General features: G+C 32.2%; 1 long non-coding RNA gene across 1 annotated transcript; it reads left to right on the plus strand.

Annotated features, from left to right (window-relative positions):
- Positions 1–2217: 2217 nt before the first annotated feature.
- Positions 2218–4355, plus strand: LOC128285740 (uncharacterized). Its single transcript, XR_008276280.1, has 3 exons — positions 2218–2318; positions 2791–2875; positions 4092–4355. It is a non-coding gene; the product is annotated as an uncharacterized LOC128285740 (long non-coding RNA).
- Positions 4356–8353: the final 3998 nt, after the last annotated feature.

The raw sequence follows: 8353 nt of genomic DNA on the forward strand, positions 1-8353 counted from the left end.
TTAAGTGATTTACTATCATTAGTGTACCAAATTTGGGTTTTGATAAGGAAATGACGCTGAAAAGTGAAAAGCATTTCAAACAATTCGAGGTTAATGCTGGCTGATATATTTATGTATCCGTTCAAATTACGATGATGGTTAATGGTTGAGGCCTGAAGTTCTTTACTCTTGTTTCCTCAGCATTAGGCCTTTCATCTATTCCTATCCTTCCAAAGGCAGAGTTATCCATTAGACTTTGAGGTCTTTCATTTTCATCTCTTGTTATCCATTTAAACATTATCTATATTTAGAAAAGTTTAGATAAAAATATTAGGCCTTAATTAAAAATAAATTTAACTGAAATAGGATTTGAATTATAATATTTAAGACTTCAGTTTTGCTTGATTTGATTTATTATTGATGATAATATTTTACTTTTCCTTTTATTTTTATATACGTATTATGTAATTCATATAGTATGAAAATGAAATATATAATTTTATAATATAATATAAAAGTAAATTGTATCTTTCCAAACTATGACTTTTATTTACAATTATATTGTAACTTTTATATGCAATTATATTGTAATTATGGATTTTAGGTTTCTTTTGGTGAAAAATAAAATTACAAATAATTAAGTTAAAACACTGGGATAACTAGTAAATAGTTTTAATCCTTCTTCTTTGTCAAAGGCCAATTTAGCCATTTGGTCAGTTACTCTATTTTCTTCTCTTGGGACATATTGTAGTAGCCAATGATCTACTGTCTTCATATTCTAATAAATTCTTCTGATTAGTGCTGAGTTGGAAGTCTTCGAGTTGTATTTCTTTATAGCTTCAATGACTTCCAAGCTATCTGTTTGTAACAAAACTTTGTCACATTGCCTTCCTTGTAGTAGTGATAAGCCATCTAAAATACCCCAAAGTTCTGCCTCGAAAACAGTACATCTCCTCAAAGGCTCAACCTTTGATTTAAACCCAAATTCCACTTCCCCCGTTCATCCTTCAAAACTCCCCCTATAGCAGCAAATTTCGAATACACCTTAACTGAACCATCAGTTTTCAAACACACCCATTTACTACTCTGATTGTACTTCCCCCCAATCACTAATCAACTATTAGAGTTTACATTGGGGAGAATCCCATATTGCTTGGCCCAAGTAATCGACCCCTTGATAATATCTTCTGCACGCCATGGTGATCCTCGAAAAATGTAGAGATTCCTATTTTTCCAAATACGCCAAAAAGCTAGACCAAAGAAAACTGACCAATCAACCTTTCCAAATGCCAAGTCTTGGCGATTCTACAGATTATTAATAAACCATTCATGCATATTACCAGAAAAGAAAAACACTTGTTCCTCCACAGGGACAACTTAGGTCCAGACTTCTTTAGCTAACCTGCAATCTCTAATAGCATGGAAAACACCCTTCGAGCCTGACCTACAGATTGTGCATAGATCACCGTTCCCAATATTGCGACGACACCTTTCTACTTACATTAGCAAGCGTTGCTTTAATGCCAACCAGATAAAAAGATGAACTCTCTAAAGACTTGAATTTTCCATGATAGCTTCCATAGATCATTCTTTGAATTCCACGTATTCTCCTTGATCACCCTATAGACACTTTTGGTAAAGAAGAAACCTAACGAAGTACCTGTCCATGCCATTCTGTCTGGGCCTACATAAGGATCTGGGGGAGGTATGCTTATAATTCGGTCAATAATCCCTTTAGGTAGCCAAATCCGGAAGAAATCTAAATTCCAAGAATCGTTCTCGGTGACCATTTCCTTAAGAAAGTATTCCTTATCTATGTTATTTCGAGCTGGGATAAGATTGATAAGAGGCCCAATTTTAGGCACCCAATTAACAGCCGGTTTAGACCCTAGTCGGAATAGTAGTTTCGGGACCACAAATTCGAGTCAAAAAATATTTTAATATTATTTTATGTGCTTAAAGTATGTGAATTGATATTTTTGAAATTTTCGTATGAAAATTGCATCGTTTGAGTGCCGATTTGTGAAAAAAGACTTAATCGCGTAAATTGTAAAAATGGCTAGCTATTTGTTAAAGTGTAATAATACTATGTTCTTTTAATGTGGAGGCTTTAAAATGAATTTAGGCCATTAATTCATAGCATGGACGGTTATGGGCTTATATTATATGATTTTCTAATTAAATTATAAAGGGTAAAAAGGTAAATTATGAATAATATGTATTATAATAAAACATAAATTAAAGTGGTCATGCATTTGTTCATTATTTTGACCGAAATTGGCAAAGAATAAGAAAGAAAAGAAGCAAGCTAGGTTCGGCCATGGCTATCTTTAATTAAGGTATGTTAATTGATCGGTTTTTGATAATTTTTACGTTTTTGAGATCGTTGCTTCGTGCTTTACCTAGCCCATGCCTCAATTTCAGAATTTGATGATAATTTCTAGTTATGCCATTGTTGATTTTGTGAGTTTTGAAATGTTAATTGATGAAATATGGAAGCTTGATGATAGATAAATATGTTTTGTATTTGAATTTTTGATCAATTTAAGTAATTTGGGCTAAATTGTAAATTTTGTAAATTGAGGGGTTAAAATGTGAAATAAATGAAAGAAATGGACTTCTAGGGACCTTAGTGAAATTCGGCCAAGCATGGGTGTGGTCAAATTTTGAATATTTGTATTTTGTGAAATAAGGACTAAATGGGGAAAAATATAAAATGTTAAGCGCTAAAGTGCAAATTGCCCTTTTATGTGTTTTTGGATGATTTTGAGTAAATATGTGATTAAATAAGTTAAATTTGTATTGAATTAGATCAAGAAATGAGGAAATCAGATTTGGATCGGGGAAAGTAAAAAATTATCGAATAGTTGTTCCGGTCCGTTCGTGTTAGTACGAGGTAAGTCCATAAGTAAATAAATATCGTTAAATTTGATTGTATATATATTAATAGTGTCGAATTGAATTATTACTTGTGTATATGTATATGCTGAATTGAATTAAGCATGGGAGCAATATTTACGAGCTTGAATCGATCGAGTTACGATGTCCGAAAGCCCTGTACGAACCTTAGGAATAGTTAGGATACATATGTCATGACATAGGATTCCGATATATGATTTCGTGTAAAACCAAGTTTGGGACGTTGGCATCGATATGTGATTTCATATAAGACCATGTTTGGGACGTTGGCATCGATTTGTGATTTACGTGTAAGACCATGTCTGGGACATTGGTGTTGTATATGGTTTCGTGTAAGACCCTGTCTGGGACAATGGCTTCGATATTTGATTACATGTAAGACCACATCCGGGACGTTGGTGTTGTACGAGTTTATGAGCTATTCGAGTATCCTTATTGATTCCGAATGGTTCAACGGGCATTTCGAGAAATAAATAAGTATATGAATGTGCATCCGAATCAGGTATGTTGCGATGTATATGAAATTAAGCAATGAAAGTGAGTATGATTATGATCAGTTGATATATGATCTATGTGAAAATGAGATGTGGATGCTAGCAAGTGAACTATGATCAAATGAATTATATGAAAAATGTGGTATTGTAATTGTGTTTTGCTATATATGATTCGAAACTCTAATATGAAATGTGAGTATGATTCAAATGGCAATATGTGAAATATATGATAATGAATGATGTGTTATATATGCTCGTTATATGAAATTGTGGTCCTATGTTTCGAACATGAGAATTATGAAAAATGGAACATGGTTTGAATATGTGATTTATTATGGTTATTCGGGTTTTGAAATGCATAAAAAGAAATTGATATATTTCTATCATGAAATGTAATAAATGACCATGTTTCGGTTGGTTATGTAATGAAATTGTGCAAGCTTAATTTATATGTATGATCTAATGGTTGTTATTTGAAATTGAAAGCATGGTTTATATGTTCACCGATAACTAAGCCTAATGAATTTACTTAATGTGGTGATGTTGGATTATATAACTTAAGTGATTGAATATGTGTATGAAGTTAACTAAATTTGGCTTATTCAAGTTGAATTATATATATGATCATGTGTAGATTTATTTGCTTATGGCTTACTAAGCTCTCGAAGCTTATTCTGTGTGTTTTTCCTATGTTTATAGATTTTCAGAGATTTTCTCGGGTTGGAAGTCGATGGAGACGTCATCACACTATTCGATTATCATTTCAGTAAATAATGTTTTACGATTTGGTTATGTGGCATGTATAGACTAGAAGTATGTGAATATGTTTGTAGATGTAAATATATGTTTTGGCAAGTGATATGGCCTGATAATGAATGTGAATATGGTTTGGTTTTGTTATGGTTTATGTGATGAGAAAATGGTATGATTTGATGCATATGAATGACTAAATGAAATGGTCAATTTGGTTGTGCTTAATTTTTAAATTTGGTATAGGTTTGGTATGAAGTTGGATAAGAAATTGAGATGTTGGTAAAGTATGATTGAATGAATTTGGCTTATGATTTTGGGTATGCCTTGATATAGAGAATGAGCATGAAATTGGTTGATGATATTATGGAATGATTGATTCATGTTTGAAGTTGAAATTGGCTGAAAATGTTGCATATATGATGCTTGATTTTGAAATTTGTGGGGAGGACCCAAATGGATGGCATATTGGCCTTGTAAATGGCCTATTTTTGCCCACACGGGCAGGGACACGGGCGTGTGTCTCTGTCGTGTTGCTCGAGGGCCATTTTAAAATGAGCCTGGGCAGACCACACGGTCATACACACACGGGCGTGTGCCAAGTCGTGTGGCCAAGTCAATTTCGACCACGAGCTAGACACACGGGTGTGTCTTGTGACCGTGTGGATAAGTCAATATGTATGCTCTGTTTCGCCACGGCCTAGACACATAGGTGTGTCTAATACCGTATGAGGCACACGGTTTGCTCACACGGACATGTGACCTTTGTAACTTTAAAAAAAATTGTTAAACTTGGGAAAATTTTGTATGTGTTCAGTTTAGTCCCGATCTATTCCTAATGCATGTTTATGGTCTCATTGACCTAAGAAAGAAACTTAATGTTGATGTTTAATTATGATATAACGATGCATGATTTTTTATTGTGAAATGATTGCGAAATGTTTCGATATGTCCGGTAAAGCCTCTTAACCCTAGTCCAGCGATGGATACGGGTTAGGGGTGTTACAACCCAATTGCCCTTCCAACACTTAATGATATTACCATCTCCTAAGGACCAGAAAATATTCTCATGAAAAATTGGCCAAATCTTAGAAGGGGATCACCATAAGAAAGAATAATTTCCCTTAAAAATACTCATAGGAATACCTTCATTTACCCTTTATTTTGTATGAAGAACCTAAACCCATAGAGAATCAGTGTTTGATAAAATATTATACCCCAATTTTAACATAAAGGAAGTATTTTGGTCTGTCAACTGCCACAATCCAAGCCCTTCACAAGCCTTGGGGACAAACTGGTTGCCAATTAACAAAAGGCAACTTATTACCCCCTTAAGAATTTCCCCATATAAATTTTCTAGCAATGCGTTCAATCTCCTCACAAATACCTTTAAGAATCATCATGTATTGCATAAACTAACTAGAAATTGTAAGAAGTATCTATTGAGCTAATGTGGCTCTGCCAACTAAAAATAATTGCCTAGCGTCCCACCTTTGAAGTTTGGCTTTGACCTTCTCCACCATAAATCTCAAGGAGCTATTAGTGATTCTTTCATGGAATAACAGAACTCCTAAATAGGATCCAAGATTCTAAACCTGACGAAAACCAAGGACACCACAAAGTCTCCCCTAAGAACGTCATCAATGCCTTTAGAAAAAAAAAACACATTTATTTTGAGAACATTGATTCGGTGCCCAAGAAAACTACAGAAGTCGTTCATGATTTCCTTAATTATACTAGCATGTTCCAACTCAACTTTACCAAAAATAACCAAATCATCTGCAAAGAAAAGTTAAGAGAAAGCCGATCTTAATCTTGACAAACATATTCCAACCACATTTCAACTTAACTTACCATTTTCTTCTATATGCAAATCCTAGCGTATATGTATATCATCCACAAATTTAACATCCTTATCTCAATTGCATCAGCCAAAGCTAAACCGCGCATCATTTAGTATATACACCAAGCTGCACATACAATTCAACATTTACCACAACTCAAGTGTACCATTCTAACAAGAAAATGACCATTTCCATACACTTTATACCTATTTACATGCCACAAATTTGATAACAAAAAAAAAATACATTACTACCAATTCGGTGATAGTGTTAGCTTCGTGATGATCTAGCTTGATGAGTTCCGCAAGGTGACGGTCTATAAGGGAAAGAAATAATTGGAGTAAGCATTAAGAATTGCTTAGTAAGTTCAAATATAAAATACTATGCTTACCTTGATTTTACATAAGAATTAAAGCTACCTTAGTTTAACATAACTTTGGCTAGAACATGACACTCAAAACATCAATAATGTAAGCATATATATTTAGGTATGATCATTAGATATTACAAGTAACTTAGCATATCAACTCATTTTACTTTCATATGACTTATCAATATGGTAAATTCAATCAACAAATCATAAGATCATAACAAGTATAAGTGATTCATTTCAATCACCTTTGCTGTCAACAATCATAAATATATATCATTCACAATTCAATCCATTTAATGACTTTTCAATTTGGATATCAAGTCCATTTCCTTACGTTTCAAAATTTTCAATATCATTTATACCGTTTCACTTGATGAACCCTAGTAAATAGACTTGGATACATGGGTAAACTACAACACATCAGTTGCTCGTCTGAGCTGAGTATATACATATATATATATATATATATATATATATATATCAAGTTATCTGTCCGAGCTAAACCTATATCATGACACATCAGGTTACTTGTCCAAGTTAAATCTGTGTCACATAATACCTGAGAATCCACAATGAATGTTGGATATCAGTAACATTCGTAATAAATTCTCGTACAAGCACGCATAAGACCCTATTGGCATGTCAATTGTATCCTAGCCCTTTAGTAAGTTCACACAAGCATCTTTTACATATATAAGCATTACATATCCATGTAATTATCCATATTTCATATCGTTTCATGTACATGATCACATATTTCATTTACATGTTAGTAATCAATCAAACTTCTGCATTTGAATATTGTACTAATACATAATAACAAATTATCACATAACATTTCAATTCAGTCCATTTCTAGCTTTCCATGCCAATTCACTAATACTCAAATCACACACACACACTAACTAAATAAAATAGTAAGTTCCATATGGGCTTACCTATTCAAAATATGAAAAGACTGAATACTTCAAGGACTAATCTGTAATTTTCATTTTTCCCTTCGTAGCTCCATTTGGATCAAAATCTTAATCTATACAATTATTTTATATAATCAATCAATACCAAATATTCATACTATGTCATGATATGAATGACTAGAACTCATTTTTTGATATCCCTAAAATTTTATATTTTATTCAATTTAGTCCCTAAACTTGAGATAGTCATAACTTTCAATTCCTATCTTTGAATTAAAATTCGATTTCATAAATTCTCATTAAGGACCTTATACTTTCTAATTCTAACAAAATTTTACGACAAGTTTCACATTTATTCAATTTGGTCCCTAATGTAATAAAGTTAACTAACAAGCTAAATAACTTTAAAATTTGGCCCTTTTCATAATCTAAGCTCAAAATCTATCAATTTCAAACCTAATCCTTCAAGAAATCAACAATGAAAACTTTGTAAAACTTTAACAGTTTTACAAATTTGTATTTAGATTATCTAAATCAAGTTCTCATGACCTCAAATATATACAAATTATAAAAAAAGGACTTGAATTCACTTACTAATTGATGGGTGAATGTGTGGAAGAATTTTTGAAAGTTTTCCAAGCTCTCAACTATGGTGGACAATGGAAGGAAAGAAAATGATGATGAAATCCCACTATGTTTTCCTTTTATACTTAATTAATTCTTAATTAATCTAGGTTATTTAACTTAATCTGTTTACTTTAATATAATTCGACTATTAATCAGACTTAATGGTTAGTGTCATCACCACACACCAATTATGAGAAATTTATGGTTTAATTATTATTTTGTATTTTTGATTAACTGTAATTTAAGTCTCAAGCCTTTTGATAATTAAAATTCTATAACAATTTAACTTTATAATTTAGTACTTGAATCTTAATTGATTTATGAAAATCGATTTTGAATTAGTATTTTCCAATACCACTAAAAATGACAGTGTTGCAAAAATTATCAAATTATAAAAAAAATAAAAAAAAACCTTAAATAGAAAATCAAATGTTCAACTCAAATAGTGAA

Source organism: Gossypium arboreum, chromosome 12 (assembly GCF_025698485.1).
Source record: "Gossypium arboreum isolate Shixiya-1 chromosome 12, ASM2569848v2, whole genome shotgun sequence".
NCBI lineage: Eukaryota > Viridiplantae > Streptophyta > Magnoliopsida > Malvales > Malvaceae > Gossypium > Gossypium arboreum.